Raw genomic sequence first — 20,422 nt, 5'->3', positions numbered from 1 at the left:
CATTAGTACCCCAAAGCTCCCCCTCACTCACAAGCAGCAACAAAGCATTAACCCTCTCCCCCCATTTGTTTGAGCAAGAAGTAATAGCAAAGTCCCCAAAGAGACCATGATCTACAATGCATCAAATTCTACAGTCCATAACCCAGCGGCCGGCGGTCTCTCTCTCTCTCTAACAAGGGAGAGTGAGATGTCACCCCTTCCACAGTGAGAAGGAAGGCTAACAAACAGTAAATGTTACAGTCTGTAACGTTGCTTTTATTCCAAGTTTTTTTGAGAGCGTGAATGAGAGTGGGGGAGGGGGGCAGGGAGGGGAAAAGGGGGGCGGAGAGAGACAGAGGTAAAGATAGAGTTCGATCTTCCAAGTATATTAATAAAACAACGTACTGTCAGATCATTTGCCATCACCGGTGCATTATTTAATTGTTAGCTAAATTTATCTCATGCGAGAGTAATTTATGGGAAGTACTGCTTATGAGCTGGAAGCCATCTTCAATTACTTTTGTCTTTGACAGTAGAAATATTGATGCAGAAAAAGACCATCGCCCAGTAAATGGTTTAGAGAGATTTGAGTATTCTGTTACATAAATCTCAGAATGCCAAGATGCAGATTATTAGCAAATGGTTAGGAACCTTGAAGATGCCTACACCCTCACCTCCATTCAGGGCCCCAAGCAGTCCCTCCAGGTGAGGCAACACTTCAGCTGCAAACCTGCTGGGGTAGTCTACTGTGGCCAGCACTCTTGATGTGGCTTTCTCACATGGGCAAGACCACCGTAAATTGGGGGACCTCCTTGTCAAGCACCTCTGCACCATCCACCACAAGTGGGACTTCACAGTGACCAAATATTTTAATTACATTCCCATTCCAACATGGAAATATACGGCTTCCTCTTGGCACAAGAGGAGGCCATTCTCAGGGCAGAGGAGAAACATGTTATATTCCCTCAGGGTAGCCTTGAACCTGATGGCATGAATATTGATTTCTCCTTCCAGTAAACAAATTCTTCCCTCCCATCCCTCTCTCATCGGCTGGTGGCGCAGTGACATCAGCGCTGGACTCCGGAGCGAAGGTTTCCTAGCTCGAATCTAGTCGGGCTGCTCCTGGGCACACTTTCCATCCGTACCGGGTTGAGTGTCGAGCTCACAACTTGGCCTCATAAAAAAAAAACTGCACTGTGAGAAGGACGTGGGGGACCACTCACAGAACATTTCCCCCACGACAACCACTTGAAAAAGTGGTCACTGAGGCTCTGGCAGAGTATGATGCACAAAAAAAAATCCCTCTTTCCTTATTCCCCAGTCTGACCTTTTACCTCTTCTCACCTGCCTGCGACTTCCCACTAGGTCTCCTCATCCTTCTCTTTGTTCTATGGTCCACTCTCTCCTCTTATCGGATTCCTTCTTCTCCAACCCTTTCCTTTCCTACTCACCTGGCTTCATCTATCACGTTCCAGCCATCCTCCTCCCCCCCCCCAACCTTTTTTATTCTGGTGTCTTCCCCCTTCCTTCTCAGTCCTGAAACATTGACTGTTCATCCATTTCCATAGATGTTGACTGAAATGCTGAGTCCCTCTAGCATTTTGTGTGTGTTGCTGGTGATGCTTCAGCCTTGGTAACAAGTGAACAGCATTGCAAGTTCTTCATTTTAAAAATATATTTGTTTATTGAATGTGGGCAAAAATAGCCATCCTGGCATTTAGTATCCATTGGTACTGCCTCTGTAGTCAATTAGATTGCCATGTCTAAAGTTCAAACTTCAAAGTAAATCTTATTATCCATCTACACAAGTTGCAAGAGAAAGTTTGTGAACCCTTTGCAGTTACCTGGTTTTCTACTTTATACTTTTATACTGCATACTTTATTGTCACCAAACAATTGATACTAGAACATACAATCATCACAGTGATATCTGATTCTGTGCTTTGCGCTCCTTGGAGTACATTAATTACTCATAAAATGTGGTCTGATCTTCATCCAAATTACAATAATAGACAAACACAATCTGCCTAAACCAATAACACACAGACAATTGTACTCTTGATGTCTTTATTGAACACATGGTTTAATCATTCATAGTCCAGGCTGGAAAAACTGTGTGAACCCTTGTATTTAATATCTGGTAGAACCTCCTTTAGCAGCAGTAACCTCCACCAAATATTTCCTGTAGCTGCTGATCAGACTTGCACATCAGTGAGGAGAAATTTTAGACGAATCCGCCATTTAAAAAAAATAGTTTCAGTTCATCAATATTTCTGGGATACCTTGTATAAACAGCCCTCTCCGTGTCACGCCACAGCATCTCAATTGGGTTAATATCTGGACTCTTGACTTGGCCATTCCAAAGCACACATTTTTCTTTTTAAATCATTCTGTTGTTGATTTACTCTTGTATTTTGAATCATTGTCTTGTTGCATTATCTAACTTCTATTAACCTTCAGGTGATGGACCATTACCCTGATATTTGCCTGACAATTGTCTTGATACAATTTCGAATTCACTGTTCTCTCAATGATAACAAACTGTCCAGGCCCTGAGGCAGCAAAGCCATCCCAAACCATGATGCTCTTTCCACCATGCTTCACAGTCGGAGTGAGGTTTTGATGTTGGTGTGCAGTGCCCTTTTCCCTCCAAACACAGTAGTGTGCATTTCTGCCGAAAAGTTCAACTTTTGTCTCATCTATCCACAGAACATTGTCCCAGAAGCATTGTAGAACATCCAGGTGGTCTTTTGCAAACTTGAGACATGCACCAATGGTTTGAGCAGTGATTTCCTTAGTGGTATCCTTCCATAAAACACTATCCTTGTTCAGTGTTTTTCGTATAGTGGACACATGAACAGACACTTTAGCAAGTTCTGGAAATTCCTGCAGTTTTACTGCTACCCTTGGGTATTTTTTTTACCTCTTTCAGCATTGCATATTGTGCTACTGATGTGATCTTTGCAAGATGCCCACTCCTGGGGAGAGTAGCAACGGTACTGAGTTTCCTCCATTTGTAGACAATTTCTCTTACTGTGAACTGATGGACACTCAGGTCTTTAGAAATGCTTTTGTAGCCTTTTACAGCTTCAAGCGTGCATCTCTACAATTCTTCTTCTAAGGTCCTCTGAAAGTTGTTTTGATTGAGCCACAGCGTATGTAAAGATCTCTTTCTTGAGAAGAGCAGGCTTCGTCAGTAACCTGACTTTGTGTGTCTTTTTTAATAGGGCAGGGCATTTTTAAAACCTAACCTCCAATCTCATCTCACTGATTGGAACACCCGAATCCAAATAGCTTTTGTAGAAGGCATTACCCGTGAGGTTCACTTACCTTTTTGAACCTAGACTATGATTGTTTGAATGGTATACTCAGTATTGATGAGAAGTATAACTGTTTGTGTTATTAGTTTAGGCAGATTGCGTTTCCTATTACTGTATTGTGACTTAGATAATGATCAGATCACAGTTTATGAGTAATTAATGCAGGAAACCAGGTAATGGTAAAGGGTTCAGAAATGTATTCCTGCAACTGTATATTTATATTAAATAGTTAAACTAAAAATAGTGTAAAAACAGAAATAATAAAAAGCGAGGTAGTGTTCATGGGTTCAATGCCTATTTAGGAATTTGTTGGCAGAGGAGAAGCTGCTCCTGAATCACTGAGTGTGTACCTTCAGGCTTTTGTACCTCCTTTCTGACAGTAACAATGAGAAGAGGGCATATGCTCAATGGTTGAGATGGATTTACCCATGATTGACTGGGCCATATCCACGATTTTCTGTAGGATTTTCCATTCAAGGGCATTAGTATTTCTATACCAGGGTGTGAGGTAGCCAGTCAATATACTCTCCACCACACATCTATAGAAGTCTGCAGTTATACTTAGGTCAGTGAGAGAAACGATAACATATTGCTACCCTGAAGCACATCAGTGAACCAGATGGACTTACAAAACTGTGATGAATTCACACATAATATTGCTTGGTCCAACCAAGCAGAGTCCACTGCCAAGAAGGCCCATCAGCACCTTTACTTCCTGAGAAAGCTAAAGAAATTTGGCCTATCCCCTAAAACCCTAATTTTTATAGATGCACCGTAGAAAGCATTCTTCCAGGGTGCATCACAACCTAGTATGGAAGTTGTCCTGTCCAAGACCGAAAGAAGCTGCAGAAGATCGTGAACACGGCGCAGCACATCACACAAACCAATCTTCCGTCCGTGGACTCACTTTACACTGCACGTTGTCGGAACAGTGCTGCCAGGATAATCAAGGACACGACCCACCCAGCCAACACACTGATCCTGAATCTATAGAACATTGGAAAATGATTACCAGTGTGTCCACGATTTCTAAAGCCACCTCCTTAAGTACCCTGGGATGCAAACCATCAGGTCCTGGGGACTTACCAGCCTTCAGACCCAACAGCCTATCCAACACCATTTCCTGCCTAATATAAATTTCTTTCAATTCATCCATTACCCTAGGTCCTTTGGCCACTATTACATCTGGGATATTGTTTGTGTCTTCCCTAGTGAAGACAGATCCAAAGTACCTGTTCAACTCGTCTGCCATTTCCTTGTTCCCCATAATAAATTCACCTGTTTCTGTCTTCAAGGGCCCAATTTTGGTCTTAACTATTTTTTTTCCTTTTCACATACCTAAAGAAGCTTTTACTATCCTCCTTTATATTCTTGGCTAGTTTACCTTTGTACTTCATTTTTTTCTCCACGTATTGCCTTTTTAGTTACCTTCTGTTGCTCTTTAAAAGTTTCCCAATCCTCCGGCTTCCCACTCGTCTTTGCTATGTTATACTTCTTCTCTTTTATTTTTATACTGTCCATTACATCCCTTGTCAGCCACAGCAAGACGGTGGTTAGCAAGACGTTTTACAGTACAGGTACACCAGGTTCAATTCCCACCGCTGTCTGTAAGAAGTATGTAAGTTCTCAATGGTGACCGTGTGGGTTTCCTCCAGGTGCTCTGGTTTCTTCCCACAGTCTAAAGACGTACCGGTTGGTAGGTTAATTGGTCATTTTGCATGGCTGTATCTTACTGATATCTTCCATGTGCTTGCTATTTTCTACGTGCTATGTGTGCTTTGTGCTGTGCAACCGTTGCAGCTTGGCCCCAGAGTAATGCCACCTCGTTTGACTGTATTCACGGGTATTCATGTATGGTTGAATGACAATTAAACTCGAATTGAATTGAATTAGGTTGTGATTAAACCAGGGGATTACTTGGTGGTGTGGCTTGAAGGGCCCATTCCACGCTGTTATCTCAATAAACAAAAAAAAACAAACCCCTTACAAACAGCAGCATGAACTGAACCGCAATCTTCTACTCACTGGTGATGTAAAGTGTTATGCTAACGACTACGCCATCATGCCGCCCAGATGTTAACTATTATGTTTCACTGCAATTCATAGTCATAGTCATACTTTATTGATTCCAGGGGGAAATTGGTTAAATTCCATAGGGCTTTGGTGAGAACACACCCTAAACTATGAATAATTAGGCTTTGTTATCTGTGAAACACAATCACAGAACATGTTTGACACAGGAGGCAGCCATTTAGCACAGTACATCCTGTTAATACAAAATTGCGCAACACTATTACAGCTCGGGGCAGCAGAATTTGGAGTTCAATTCCAGCAACCTCTACAAAACTGTTTGTACATTCCTTCCCAAGTGTGGATGGGGGTGGGGAGGGGGGCTTCCTCTGGTTTCCTGCTGCAGTCCAAAGACATACTGGTTAGTAGGGTAATTGGTCATTGTAAATTGTCCTGTGATTAGGCTAGGGTTAAATCTGTGGGCACGGCTCGGTGGGCTGGAAGGGCCTGTTCCTCGCGGTGTCTCTAAGTAAATAAATAAAAATGCAGAGAAATTAGAGCAGCCTTTCTCAACCTCTTTGCCCTGGAGGAACCCTTGAAATAATATTCAGGTCTCAGGGAACCCCTGCATAAAAATTATATCTACAGCTCACAGTAAGTTAGCTTGATCAGTAAGTTGTTGATATAATAATCCAAAAATAATTGTCAATGTTCTTAAGAGAATGAATTTTTAGCCAACCTTTCTTTAAAAAAAACAGGTAGTTAAGCATAGCTTACCTTTCTTGAAAGTAATCTCTTTCTTTCCCTTTCATAAATTTTAAAAACTCATAAGGCAAATGTAATTTCTCAATTTTGGATTGAACTTGAGATAAGCACACACAGATTTCACCCTCAACTGAAATGAAACAATCTCTATGCTTGCTCTTGATGCCTGTTAAACAAGAAAAAGTTTGTTCATGCATATAAGAAGTTGAAAACAGCAGCAAAATGTTCATTGTTTTCCTAAGAATGACAGGATACTCTTCTTTCACAGAAATCCAGAACTTGGCCAGAGGTAGGTCAGTAAATTTCCATAAGACATAGGAGCACAATTAGGCCATCTGGCCCATCGAGTCTGCTCCACCATTCAATCATGGCCAATCCTCCTTTTTTCCCCTCCTCTTCAACCCCAGTTCCCGGCCTTCTCCTTGTAACCTTTGATGCCATGTCCAATCAAGAACCTATCAATCTCTGCCTTAAATACACCCAACAACCTGGCCTCCACAGCTACATGTGGCAACAAATTCCACAAATTCACCACCCTTTGGCTAAAGAAATTTCTCTGCATCTCTGTTTTGAAATGGCGCCCCTCTATCCTGAGGCTGTGCCCTCTCGTCCTAGACTCTCCCACCATGGGATACATCCTTTCCACATCTACTCTGTCTAGGCCTTTCAACATTCCAAAGGTTTCAATGAGATCCCCCCCCCGCATCCTTCTGAATTCCAGTGAGGAGTCCCAGAGCCATCAAATGTTCCTTGTATGATAACCCTTCATCCTCATGAATCTCCTCTGGACCCTCCCCAATGCCAGCACATCTTTTCTAAGAATAAGGGAACCAAAATTGTTCATAATACTCAAGGTGAGGCCTCACCAGTGCCTTATAAAGCCTCAGCATCACATCCTTGCTCTTGTATTCTAGACCTCTTGAAATGAATGCTAACATGGCATTTGCCTTCCTCATCACCGACTCAACCTGTAAGTTAACCTTCAAGGTGTTCTGCACAAGGACTCCCAAGTCCCTCTGCATCTCAGATTCCTGGATTTTCTCCCCGTTTAGAAAATAGTCTGCACATTTATCTCTACTACCAAAGTGCATGATCATGCATTTTCCAACATCGTATTTCATTTGCCACTTTCTTGTCCATTCTCCTAATCTAAGTCCTTCTGCATCCTCCCTTCTTCCTCCACACTACCTGCCCCTCCACCAATCTTTGTATCATCTGCGAACTTGACAACAAAGCCATCTATTCCATCATCTAAATCACTGATATACAGCATAAAAAGAAGTGGTCCCAACAACGACCCCTGCGGTACACCACTGGCAGCCAACCAGAAAATGATTCTTTTATTCCCACTTGCTGCCTCCTACCAATCAGCCAATACTCTAACCATATTAGTAACTTTCCTGTAATACCATGGGCTCTACACTGGTAAGCAGCCTCATGTGTGACGCCTTGTCAAAGGCCTTCTGGAAGTCCAAATATACATCATCCACTGCATTCCCTTTATCTAGCAACACACATAAAAGTTGCTGGTGAACGCAGCAGGCCAGGCAGCATCTCTAGGAAGAGGTACAGTCGATGTTTCGGGCCGAGACCCTTCGTCAGGACTAACTGAAAGAAGAGCTAGTAAGAGATTTGAAAGTGGGAGGGGGAGGGGGAAATCGGAAATGATAGAAGACAGGAGGGGGAGGGATGGAGCCAAGAGCTGGACAGTTGATTGGCAAAAGGGATATGAGAGGATCATGGCGCAGGAGGCCTAAGGAGAAAGAAAAGGGGGTGGGGGGGACCCAGAGGATGGGCAAGGGATATAGTGAGGGAGACAGAGGGCGAAAAAGGAGGGAGAGAAAAAGAATGTGTGTATATAAATAAATAACAGATGGGGTACGAGGGGGAGGTGGGGCATTAGCGGAAGTTTGAGAAGTCAGTGTTCATGCCATCAGGTTGGAGGCTACCCAGACGGAATATAAGGTATTGTTCCTTCAACCTGAGTGTGGCTTCATCTTTACAGTAGAGGAGGCCGTGGACAGACACATCAGAATGGGAATGGGACGTGGAATTAAAATGGGTGGCCACTGGGAGATCCTGTTTTCTCTGGCGGACAGAGCGTAAGTGGACGTAGAATTAAAATGTGTGGCCACTGGGAGATCCTGCTCCCAGTGGCCATACATTTTAATTCCACGCCCCATTCCCATTCTGACATGTCTATCCACGGCCTCCTCTCCTGTAAAGATGAAGCCACACTCAGGTTGGAGGAACAACACCTTATATTCCGTCTGGGTAGCCTCCAACCTGATGGCATGAACATTGCTTTCTCAAACTTCCGCTAATGCCCCACCTCCCCGTCGTACCCCATCCAGTATTTATTTATATACACACATTCTTTTTCTCTCTCTCCTTTTTCTCCCTCTGTCCCCCCTCACTGTACCCCTTGCCCATCCTCTGGGTTCCCACCCTCCCCCTTTTCTTTCTCCCGAGGCCTCCTGTCCCATGATCCTCTCATATCCCTTTTGCCAATCAACTGTCCATCTCTTGGTTCCATCCCTCCTCCTCCTGTCTTCTCCTATCATTTTGGATCTCACCCTCCCCCTCTCAAATCTTTTACTAACTCTTCCTTCAGTTAGTCCTGACGAAGGGTCTCGGCCCAAAACGTCGACTGTACCTCTTCCTGCCTGGCCTGCTGTGTTCACCAGCAACTTTGATGTGTGTTGCTTGAAATTCCAGCATCTGCAGATTTCCTCGTGATCCCCTTTATTGATCCTACTTGTAATCTCCTCAAAGAATTCCAGGCTCGTCAGGCAGGATCTTCCCTGAAGGAATCCATGCCGACTTTGAACTATCTTGTCCTGTGTCACCAACTACTCCTTTACCTCATCCTTAACAATTGACTCCAACATCTTCCCAACCGCTGAGGTCAGGCTAACTGCTCCATAATTTCCTTTCTGCTGCCCTCCTTTCTTAAAGAGTGGAGTGACATTTGCAATTTTCCAGTTCTCTAGCACCATGCTAGAGTCCAATGATTTCTGAAAGATCTCATCTTGAGTGCAGCATCAGAGTACAGCTCACAGAGCTCTTCCTCTTCTCTCAAAGTCAAGTTCTCAGGCTGAACGGAAGATTCAGAGAAAGGGTTCCTCACCCAGTCATACACTTGTGTTGAAAGGGAGGAAAAATACTGTTCAATTTTGTTCTGCATTTCTTCTAGGTGGTTTTCAATAAGACTTGAGACTTTCTGATATCCTTCCTCAATCTCAAGGCCAAGCAGCAAAGGAAACATTTCAAGATTTCCTAATACATAGGCTGGTTGGCGGCGTAGTGGCATTAGCGCCAGACTTCGGAGCGAAAGCTTCCGAGTTCGAACCCAGCCAGCTCCCTGAAACGCTTTCCATCCGTGCTGGGTTGACTGTCAAGCTAGCAACTCGACCTCGTAAAAAAGAAATTCCCTGTTACAGAAACATCAACAGCAAAAAAAGTTGATCTCGTGAGTTCAAAAGGCTCTCTCGTGAGTTTAAAAGGCAATTTCCTTTTTTCCCCAATACATGATCTTCCAAAGATTCAGTTTCCTTTTAAATCCAAGAATCATGTCACTTAAAGTCAAAATATTTTCTCCAGGGCCTTGCAGAGACTTGTTCAACTGGTTCATATGATGTCAAATGTCGGTTAAGTAGGCTACAGCCATTCTTCACCTTCAAAGCACTTAGAAAAATCTGGCCTATTTTCTTGAAAGTACTCCTGCAATTCACCTTTCAGCTCAAACACCCTGTTGAGAACTGTTCCTCTGCTAAGCCGCCGGATTTCTGTCTGTAGCAGGAGATTGGTATGCTCTTTTTCCAGGCTTTCATACAATTTTTAAGCATTCTTGAGTGAACTATAGTCATAGTCATACTTTATTGATCCTGAGGGAAATTGGTTTTCGTTACAGTTGCACCATAAATAATAAATAGTAATAAAACCATAAATAGTTAAATAGTAATATGTAAATTATGCCAGTAAATTATGAAATAAGTCCAGGACCAGCCTATTGGCTCAGGGTGTCTGACCCTCCAAGGGAGGAGTTGTATATTTTGATGGCCACAGGCAGGAATGACTTCCTATGACGCTCAGTATTGCATCTTGGTGGAATGATTCTCTGGCTGAATGTACTCCTGTGCCCACCCAGTACATTATGTAGTGGATGGGAGACATTGACCAAGATGGCATGCAACTTGGACAGCATTCCCTTTTCAGACATCACCGTCAGAGAGTCCAGTTCCATCCCCACAACATCACTGGCCTTACAAATGAGTCTGTTGATTCTGTTGGTGGCTGCTACCCTCAGCCTGCTGCCCCAGCACACAACAGCAAACATGATCACACTGGCAACCACAGACTCGTAGAACATCCTCAGCATCGTCCAGCAGATGTTAAAGAACCTCAGTTTCCTCAGGAAATAGAGACGGCTCTGACCCTTCTTGTAGACAGCCTTAGTGTTCTTTGACCAGTCCAGTTTATTGTCAATTCGTATCCCCAGATATTTGTAATCCTCCACCATGCCCACACTGACCCCCTGGATGGAAACAGAGGTCACCGGTGCCTTAGCTCTCCTCAGGTCTACCACCAGCTCCTTAGTCTTTTTCACATTAAGCTGCAGTTAATTCTACTCACACCATGTGACAAAGTTTCCTACCGTAGCCTTGTACTCAGCCTCATCTCCCTTGCTGATGCATTCAACTATGGCAGAGTCATCAGAAAACTCCTGAAGATGACAAGACTCTGTGCAGTAGTTGAAGTCCGAGGTGTAAATGGTGAAGAGAAAGGGAGACAAGACATTCCCCTGTGGAGCCCCAGTGCTGCTGATCACTCTGTCGGACACACAGTGTTGCAAGCACACGTACTGTGGTCTGCCAGTCAGGTAATCAAGAATCCATGACACCAGGAAAGCATCCACCTGCATCGCTGTCACCTTCTCCTCCAGCAGAGCAGGGCGGATGGTGTTGAACGCACTGGAGAAGTCAAAAAATATGACCCTCACAGTGCTCGCTGGCTTGTCCAGGTGGGCGTAGACACGGTTCAGCAGGTAGACGATGGCATCCTCAACTCCTAGTCGGGGCTGGTAGGCGAACTGGAGGGGATCTAAGTGTGGCCTAATCATAGGCCGGGACAGCTCCAGATCAAGTCTCTCCAGGGTCTTCATGATGTGGGAGGTCGATGCCACCGGTCTGTAGTCATTGAGGCCGCTGGGGCGCGCATCTTTGGCACAGGGACGAGGCAGGACGTCTTCCACAGCACAGGAACCCTCTGGAGACTCAGGCTCAGGTTGAAGACAAGGCGAAGTACTCCACATAGCTGAACTAGTCTTAAAGCTACTAAATAACTTGCTTCCTGAACTCCTTTACTGACTGTGACTTTATTTTCAAAAGTTTTAATCTGTTTTGTTTTGAGATTCAAATAGTTATTTAAAATAATTAGCACTTTTCTATGTCATATGGCTGTGATTTGTAGTTAAGTATCTTTTCAATTTTGCTGGAGCCATTGCTACATTTGTAAGTTGTTTGCCACCGACCAGATAAAACGGAATAGGCCAACTTGGATCACCAGTCCATGAAAACCCAATGATAAATAGCTTTCATTGTAAAGATGGACATTTTTCTGACTGTTGTTTCACTAGAGCAGTGAAATGGCTCAGAAGATTGTAATTCTTCGTCATTAACCTTATCAGAATTGTCCATAGGCCTAGGGCTAGAATCCTCCTCTTCAAAAATTACCACACTAGACCATCTTTGGATATCAGCCTACCGTCCTCCCCTCTATGCAATACTCCGCTCACCAATTATCAGCCTGCCATCCTCCCCTCCATTCAAAACACCGCTCACCAATTATCAGCCTGCCATCCTCCCCTCCGTTCAAAACACCGCTCACCAATTATCAGCCTACCATCCTCTCCTCTGTGCAATATACCGCTCACCAATTATCAGCCTACTGTCCTCCCCTCCGAGCAATACAGCGTTCACAAATTATCAAATTCCTCTATCTTGCGTCAAAAACTGAGAATGGACTCAACCATGGTCTGACTGCGCACTGCCGAACTGAGCTGAGAGACCTCTGTTAATGGGGCTGCTCGGTCACTGCCCACCACTGCGAGCACTAACATCGCACATTGCATGACGTTCAAAAAAATGACTATTTTTTTTTTAAATCACGATCTCTCACGGAACCTCTAACCACCTCCCACAGAACCCTAGGTTTCAGTGGAAGCTCGGTCGAGAAACTCTGTATTAGAGGGACTCATTTATCAAGGTATCTGGACTTTAGATCTAAATTATTTAAGTTATGAAAGCAAAGGTCTGCAATAACAAAACCCTGTGGAAACACTGCCCACAGTATTCCATTCACAGCATAGTCACAAACTATTAACCTTGTTATCTACAAACTGCCTCAAATTCAAGGTCTCACTTGCTGTTCTAACTTAATAGTTTATGCTCCTGACTGGGTGGTAATATAACGTTGAAGTACACACTCAATGGCATTGTGAGGCACACCTGCTCATTAATGCAAGTATTTAATCAGCCAATCACACGGCAGCAACTCAATGCATAAAAGCATGCAGACATTGGCAAGAGGTTCAGTTGTTGTTCAGACCAAACATCACAATGGCAAAGAAATGTGATCTAAGTGATTTTGACTGTGGAATGATTGTTGGTGCCAGGCAGGGTGCTTGAGTATCTCAAAAACTGATCTCCTGGGGTTTTCACACACAACAGTCTCTAGAGGTTACAGAGAGGGGTGCAAAAAGCAAACACCATCCAGTGAGCAGTAGTTCAGTTCTGTTAATGAGAGGTCAGAGGAGAATGGGCAGACTGGTTCAAGCTGACAGGAAGGTGACAGTAACTCAAATAGCCATGTGTTGCGACAGTGGTGTGCCAAAGAACATCTCTGAACAAACAGCAGGTCGAACCTTGAAGATGGGCTAAAACAGCAGAAGACCACGAACGTACAGTCAGTGGCCACTTTATTAGGTCAAAACGACCTGCTGTATCACAAACTGCATATCTGAATTTTTTAACAATCCCTCATAACACACTTCGCACTTATCCTCAGATCTTATATTATGCAATCTCATCATCCTGCCCATTGTAAACCAGACACACAATTCTATCACATCTCTTTTTCTCTGGAGAGGAGAACTTGAGAGAAGTGTACTAAATTGCACTAGATCCAATTAGACAAATATTAAGAACAAAAGGTTTCTTGAGGTTGTCATAGCTAGGGGAGGAGGCGGAGATAGGCTCCCACTAACTATTAAATCTTGAATGGCATACATTTCAAATAGCCTTTGGCAACCAAGCCCAGCTCCTGGCCTTCACATGTGACTCAGCTACTAAGCCCAGCCATTTCTCCTGCAATGCCGCTGGTAGCAAACTGCATCAGTCTCTGCCTTGGGTTCATTAACTGTGGGGTGGGGGCGGGGGGTAGTCTGTTGCATGGGCAACAGCCTGCTCACCGTATCATATTGCCCTGGTTTCCGTACAACAGCTAGGATGCAATATGCATGGTCGATCCTGACCAATGGAGTGCCTCAAAAACGAACGACACAGGCACAGGAGCTCTGAATGCACGGACCTCCGCTCTCTCGATCCCAAACCTACCATCAAACAAATGGGCACTGTTGTAGTGTGGCCGACTGACTACTACCTTGCTGAGGCCAGACAACAATTCTCAGACACCTCCTCTTACCTCCCCATTGAAAAGAACTCCATTCTAGACCATCAGTAAACTGTCTCCAACACCATCATTAACTTCATAAACTCTGGAAGACGTCCATCAACTTCCACCATAGTTCCCTTAGCCCGCACTGCTCACTTCTACCTCCTACCCAATATCCACAGACCTGACTGTCCAGGTAGGCCCACTGTTTCCTCCTGCTCCTGCCCCACTTGTGTCTTCATACCTCGACTCCATTCTATCCCTCTTCTTTCCTAAGAACATAAGAAATAGGAGCAGGAGTAGGCCATCTAGCCCATCGACCCTGCCCCGCCATTCAATAAAATCATGGCTGACCTGTCCGTAAACTCAGCTCCATCTGCCTGCCTCTTCCCCATAACCCTTAATTCCCTTACTATGTAAAAACCTATATAACTGTTTCTTAAATATATTTAGTGAGGAAGCCTCAACTGCTTCCCTGGGCAGAGAATTCAACAGATTCACCACTCTCTGGGAAAAACAGTTTCTCCTCATCTCCGTCCTAAATCTTCTCCCCTTAATCTTGAGGCAAAGCCCCCTAGTTCTAGTCTCACCTACCAAGGGAAACAACTTTCCTACTTCGATCTTATCCATCCCTTTCAAAATTTTGTATCTTTCTATAAGGTCCCCTCTCATTCTTCTGAACTCCAGAGAGTAAAGTCCCAGGCGACTCAATGTCTCCTCATAGGTTAACCCCTTCATCCCTGGAATCAACCTGGCAAACCACCTCTGCACTGCCTCCAAAGCCAGTATATCCTTCCTCAAGTATGGAGACCAGAACTGCACACAGTACTCCAGGTGCAGCCTCATCAGTACCTTGTATAGCTGCAGCATGACCTCCCTGCTCTTGAATTCAATCCCTCTAGCAATGAGCGCCAACGTTCTGTTTGCCTTAATAACCTGTTGTACCTGCAAGCCAACTTCTTGCGATTCATGAACAAGCACTCCCAAGTCCCTCTGCACAACAGCATGCTGCAATCTTTCACCATTTAAATAATAATCTGCTCTTCTATTATTCCTTCCAAGGTGGATGATCTCACATTTACCAGTGTTGTATTCCATCTGCCAGACCTTGGCCCACTCACATAACCTATCTATATCCCTCTGCAGACTCTCCACATCCTCTGTGGAACTTGCTTTTCCACTCAGTTTAGTGTCATCAGCAAATTCTGCTACACTACACTCAGTCCTCTCTTCCAAATCATCAATGTAAATGGTAAACAGCTGCAGCACCCCACTCACCCCTGACTGCCAATCGGAGAAACACCCATTTATACCAACTCTCTGCCTTCTACTGGTTAATCAATCCACTATCCATGCCAATACACTTCCTCTGAGTCCATGCATCTTTATCTTCTTTATAAGTCTCTTGTTCGGCACCTTACCGAACGCCTTCTGGAAGTCCAAGTACACGACATCCACCTGTTCACCTCTATCCACTGCACTCATTATGTCTTCAAAGAACTCCAGTAAGTTTGTCAAACAGGACCTGCCCTTTCTGAATCCATGCTGCATCTGTCTAATGGAACCACTCCTTTCCAAATGTTTCACAATTTCTTCCTTAATTTGTTGGAATTTGTTGCCACGGGCAGCAGTGGAGGCCAAGTCATTGGGCGTATTTAAGGCGGAGATTGATAGGTATCTGAGTAGCCAGGGCATCAAAGGTTATGGTGAGAAGGCGGGGCAGTGGGACTAAATAGGATAAAATGGATCAGCTCATGATAAAATGGCGGAGCAGACTCGATGGGCCGAATGGCCTACTTCTGCTCCTTTGTCTTATGGTCTTAATGACAGCTTCAAGCATTTTCTCAACTACAGATGTTAAGCTAACTGGCCTAAAGTTGCCTGTCTTTTGCCTACATCCTTTTTTAAAAAGTGGCGTGACATTTGCTGTCTTTCAATCTGCCTGGACCTGCCCAGAGTCCAGAGTGTTTTAATAAATGATTACCAACGTGTTTACTATAACCTCCGCCAATTCCTTCAGCACCCTGGGACGCATCCCATCAGGACCAGGGGACTTATCTACCTTCAGGCCCTCTAGTTAGCTCATCACTATCTCTTTAGCGACAGTGATTTTATCCAGGTCCTCACCTCCCATTACGTCCATAACATCCTTCTTTGGCATATTAGATGTGTCCTCCACCGTGAAGACCGACACAAAATAGTTGTTCAATGCCTCAGCCATTTCCTTATCACCCAATATCAATTTCCCCTTCTGGTCTTCCACTTTAGTGACCCTCTTCCACTTTATATATTTATAAAAACTTTTGCTATCTGTTTTTATATTTTGCGCTAATTTGCTTTCATACTCTATCTTTCCTTTCCTTATTTCTTGTTTAGTTGTTCTCTGTTACTTTTTAAAGTTTTCCAAATCCTCCAGTCTCCCACTACTCTTTGTGACTTGGTACATGAGCTTTTAATTTGATACTATCTTTTATTTCCTTAGTTATCCAAGGCTGGCTCTCCCCACATTTACTGTCCTTACTTTTGACTGGAATATACTTTTGATGAGCACTGTGAAAAATCTCTTTGAAAGTATTCCACTGTTCCCCAACTGTCCCACCAAATAGCCTGCGCTCCCAATCCACATTAGCCAACTTCTCCCATTGTAGTCTCCCTTGTTCAAGCATAATACGCTAGTCTTAGATCTAACTATTTCATTCATCATCTGAATGAGAAATTCAATCATACTATGACCACTCTTTCCAAGAGGATCCCTGACTACAAATTCATTAATCTTACCTGTCTCATTGCACAGGTCTAGATCCAAGGTAGTATTTTCCCTTGTAAGTTCACTAACATGCTGCTCAAGAAAGTCATCACGGATGCATTCTATGAAGTCCTCCTCAAGACTTCCTTGACCAACCTGATTCACCCAATCTATGTAGAAGTTAAAATCCACCATGACAACTGCCGTTCCTTTCTTACAAGTCGCAGTTATTTCTTGGTTAAAAACCTCTGCTACTGCAATATATTTATTAGGTGGCCTATAGACAACACCCACCAGTGATTTTTTCCCAGATGGACTCAACATTCTGCTCCGCAGATCTTATATCAGCTCTCACAATCGCCCTGATCTCATCCCTAATAAAGAGCGCCACCCCACCTCCTCTGCCTTCCTGCCCATCTTTCCGTATTACTTGATACCCTTGGATATTTAATTCCCAGTCACTCCACCTTGCAACCAGGTTTCTGTAATGGCCACTAAATCATATGCCTTGATACTGATCTGTGCCACAAGTTCACTAACCTTGTTTCTAATACTACGGGCATTTAGATAAAGTGCCCTTCTACTCAGTCCCTTCACACCTACATCCGCAACACTTCACAATCTCACAATCTCAACAACTTTCAATTCCCTGACTACCTCAATTTCACCATGGATGTCCAGTCGCTATGCACTTCTATCCTCCATCAAGAAGGCCTTAAAGTTCTCTTCTACTTTCTCAACAAAACAGCCAACCAGTTCCCTTCCACCACCACCTTCTTCTGTCTAGCAGAACTGATTCTCACCCTCAAGGATTTCTCCTTCGGCTCCTCATACTTTCTCCAGACTCAAGGGGTAGCCATGGCAACAGAGAACAGTCCATGTTCCAAGCCTTCCCCGGTCATGCGCCCCAAATCTTCCTCCACTACATTGATGACTGCACTGGTGCTGCTTCATGCACCCATGCTGAGCTCATCAATTACATCAACCTTGCCTCCAACTTCCACCCTGCCCTTCAATTCACTGACACCTCTCTCCCCTTTCTTGATCTCTCTCTATTTCTATCTCTGGAGACAGGCTGTCTACTGACATCTTTTATAAACCTACCAATACCCATGGCTATCTTGACTACAGCTCTTCCCACCCTTTCTCCTGTAAAAAAAAATCCCATTTCCTTTTCTCAGTTCCTTCATCTCCACATTTGTTCCAAGGATGAGGCTTCCCTTTCCAGAACATCAGAGATGTTCTCCTTCTTCAAAGAACAGGGTTTCCCTTCACCACCATTAATGCTGCCCTCACATACATCTTCTCCATTTCCTGGATATTCACACTCACCCCACCTTCCTGCCACCTTAACAAGGACAGAGTTCCTCTTGTCCTCACCTACCAGCCATGAGCCTTCACTTCCCACACATCATCTTCTGCAACTTCTATCATCTCAACAGGATCCTACCACCAAACACATCTTTACCCCCACCCCACTCTCTGCTTTCCACAGGGATTGCTCCCTCTGTGATTCCATTGTCCATTCATCCCTCCCTACTAATCTCCCCCCAGCACATATCACTGCTAAGGACAGAAATGCTGTACCTGCCCATTCACCTCCTCCCTCAGCTCCATTCAGGATCCCAAACATTCCTTAAAGGTGAGGCAACACTTCATTTGTAAATCTGTTGGAGATGTCTATCATATCTGGTGCTCCTGATGCAGCTGCCTCTACATTGGTAAGACATGATGTAAATTAGGGGAGTACTTCATAAAGCAGCTCTGCTCCATCCACTACAAGCAGAATTTCCTGGTGGCCAATCATTTTAATTCCCATCCCCATTCCAATGTGTCAGTCCACGGCCTCCTCTTTTGTCATGATGAGGTCACTCTCAGGGTGGAGGAGCAACACCTCCTATTCTGTCTAGGTAGCCAACCTAATGGCATGAACGTTGATTTCTTCTTACAGTAAATTATTTTTACCCTACCACTTCCCTCTTCCTCCATTGCCCACTCTGGCTTCTCACCTCTTCTCCTCACCTACCGATCATCTCCTCTGGTGACCCTCCTACTTCCCTTTCTCTTATCATCCACCGTCCTCGCCTATCAGATTCCTTCCTTGTCAGCCCTTGACCTTTCCCACCCATCTGGCTTCACCTATCACCTTTTGGGGTAGTCCTCCCCACCACCTTTTTATTCTGCCACCTTCCCCCTTCCTTTCCAGTCCCGAAGAAGAGTCTCGGCCCAAAACGTTGATCACTTATTCATTCCCATAGATGCTGCCGGACCTGCCAAGTTCCTCCAGTATTACGTGTGTGTTGCTCTGGAACAGGAGTTGACAATATGGTCCTTGAGGCTTTGTTCTAACACCAAATAAAGTTGCCTTTGAAGGTTCACCATTTTTGAATTGTGGACTTAGTTCCTAGATACTAGTTTTGCTTTCTCCTGCTGCTATCTATATCCACTTTTGTAAATACATATTCCCCATTCCTCTATTGCTGGCCTGTAACACCTGGAGACATCCTTACTTCCAGTTCGGTCGCTGTGGAGTTTGCACATTCCCTCTGTGACTACGTGGGTTTCCTCCAAGTGCTTTGGTTTCCTCCCATATTCCAAAGGTTTGTTGCTTGCAGGGAAGAATAATATTACAGGGAGAATTAATGAGGGATTGGATTGCTCATCCTGACAGAAATCCAGGATACCACTCCCGACTCAGTCATCCAATTAGCAGGCCTAATCTGCCTTCAGGTGGACTGAAATGCTGCAACCTCCGGGAAGAACCGCGGAGTTGGTCTGTGTGTTTACGTCAATAAAAACTGGCGTGTAAATGTCTTGGTGGTAACGGTCCACTGCTCACCGCAGATAGAGTTTTTAAATGGTGAAGTGCAACCCCTTCTGCGTACTGAGGGAGTTCACTGTCACTGTGATTATTGGCGTTTACGTTCGCCACTCCACACCTGCCGTGCTGGTGCTGGGGAAGCGCTGCAGGAGCTCTATGCGCAATCTGTAACCTCGTCATTGCTGCTGGTGACTTCAATCATACCGACTTAAAAACAGTCCTGCCAAAAGCTCTACCAGCATGTCAACTTCACAACCAGAGGAGAGGATATATTACACCTGGTTTACACCAAAGCTCATAGAGCCTACAAGTCTGATCCCCGTCCCCACCTCAGATATTCAGACCACATATCCATTTTGCTAATCCCTGAACATAGACCACTGGTTAAGAGAGTCAAACCAGTTCACAGGGAAATCAGGAGCCACCTCAGGACTGCTTCAAAAGCATGGACTGGAGCACACTTAGGGAGATGACTACCTATATCACCAGGTCAACATTGATGAATATGCAAGATCAGTGAATGGCTACATAGAAAAATGTACTGAGGACGTTATCGTGATTAAGCGCTACATTGCCAGGGCAAACCAGAAACCATGGTGGCCAAACATTTTAATTCCAATGCCCATTCCTGTCCTGACACATCGCTTCAAAGCCTCAGGGTGGAGGAGCTACACCTTATATTCTGTCTAGGTAGCCTCCAACCTGATGGCATGTATATCAATTTCTCCTTCCAGTTAAAAAAAATTATTTTCCCCTTCCCCCTTCTTCTATTCTTTGCTCTGCCCTCTTACCTCTTCTCACCTGACCACCACCTCCCTCTGGATTTCTTCCTCCTTCCTTTTCTCCTATGGGAGACTCTCCTCTCCTATCAGACTCCTTCCTCTCCAGCCTTTTGTCTTTCCTACCCAACTAGTTTCACCAATAACCTTCCAGCTAGCCTCTTCCCCCTCTCCCCACCTTTTTATCCTGAGGTCTTCCCCCTTCCTTTTCAGTCCTGAAGAAGGGTCTCGGCACGAAAAGTCGAATGTTTATTCCCCTCCATAGATGCTGCCTGACCTGCTGAGTTCCTCCAGTATTTTGTGTGTAGTCACATAGATTTTCTCACAG

General features: G+C 44.5%; 1 protein-coding gene across 3 annotated transcripts in view; it reads right to left on the bottom strand.

Moving 5' to 3' along the window:
* The window catches only part of c12h19orf47 (chromosome 12 C19orf47 homolog), a 93,242-nt gene that overhangs the window by 58,743 nt on the left and 14,077 nt on the right, over positions 1–20,422 (bottom strand). The window lies entirely within an intron of this gene.

This window comes from Mobula birostris, chromosome 12 (genome assembly GCF_030028105.1).
Source record: "Mobula birostris isolate sMobBir1 chromosome 12, sMobBir1.hap1, whole genome shotgun sequence".
NCBI classification, from domain to species: Eukaryota; Metazoa; Chordata; class Chondrichthyes; order Myliobatiformes; family Myliobatidae; genus Mobula; species Mobula birostris.
The sequence above is the reverse complement of the archived record's forward strand: the minus strand, read 5'-3'. Positions and strand labels throughout refer to the sequence as shown.